We start from the raw sequence: 418 nt of genomic DNA, 5'->3' as shown, positions 1-418 counted from the left end.
TTTCATCCCAAGCAGTTTCTCCCAGCAGTGTGGTATCGTCACGCCCAGCAACGCGGAGCTGCGGGCCAGCAGCGAGTTCTCAGCAGGACAGCTACGGTGCCACGGCTGGCTCTGCCTGTACTTGTCCCTCCCTGGGTCTCAGGCAGCCACGAGCTACGAGCTCTGGTTTTTTAGGCTGACCCAGCACACAAGCTTTGTTGATCCAGGCTTTAACCCGTCAGTCAAAGGCAACACCCTTCCCCCCTCGCACTGAGCAGCCAGAACCAGCAAGACTTCCCCTCATTTAACTGGGTCAACTGGGGGGAAAAACCCACCAAAGCAATTTTTCTTACAAGTCTGTATTTCTTCCAAAAATAAATATATGATCACCCCACTGCCAAGCCGCACCCAGGAGCCAGCCCGTGCTCGGCAGGAGCGG

This window comes from Buceros rhinoceros, unplaced genomic scaffold, assembly GCF_000710305.1.
Source record: "Buceros rhinoceros silvestris isolate BGI_N320 unplaced genomic scaffold, ASM71030v1 scaffold28862, whole genome shotgun sequence".
NCBI classification, from domain to species: Eukaryota; Metazoa; Chordata; class Aves; order Bucerotiformes; family Bucerotidae; genus Buceros; species Buceros rhinoceros.
This window is presented reverse-complemented; position numbering follows the sequence as displayed.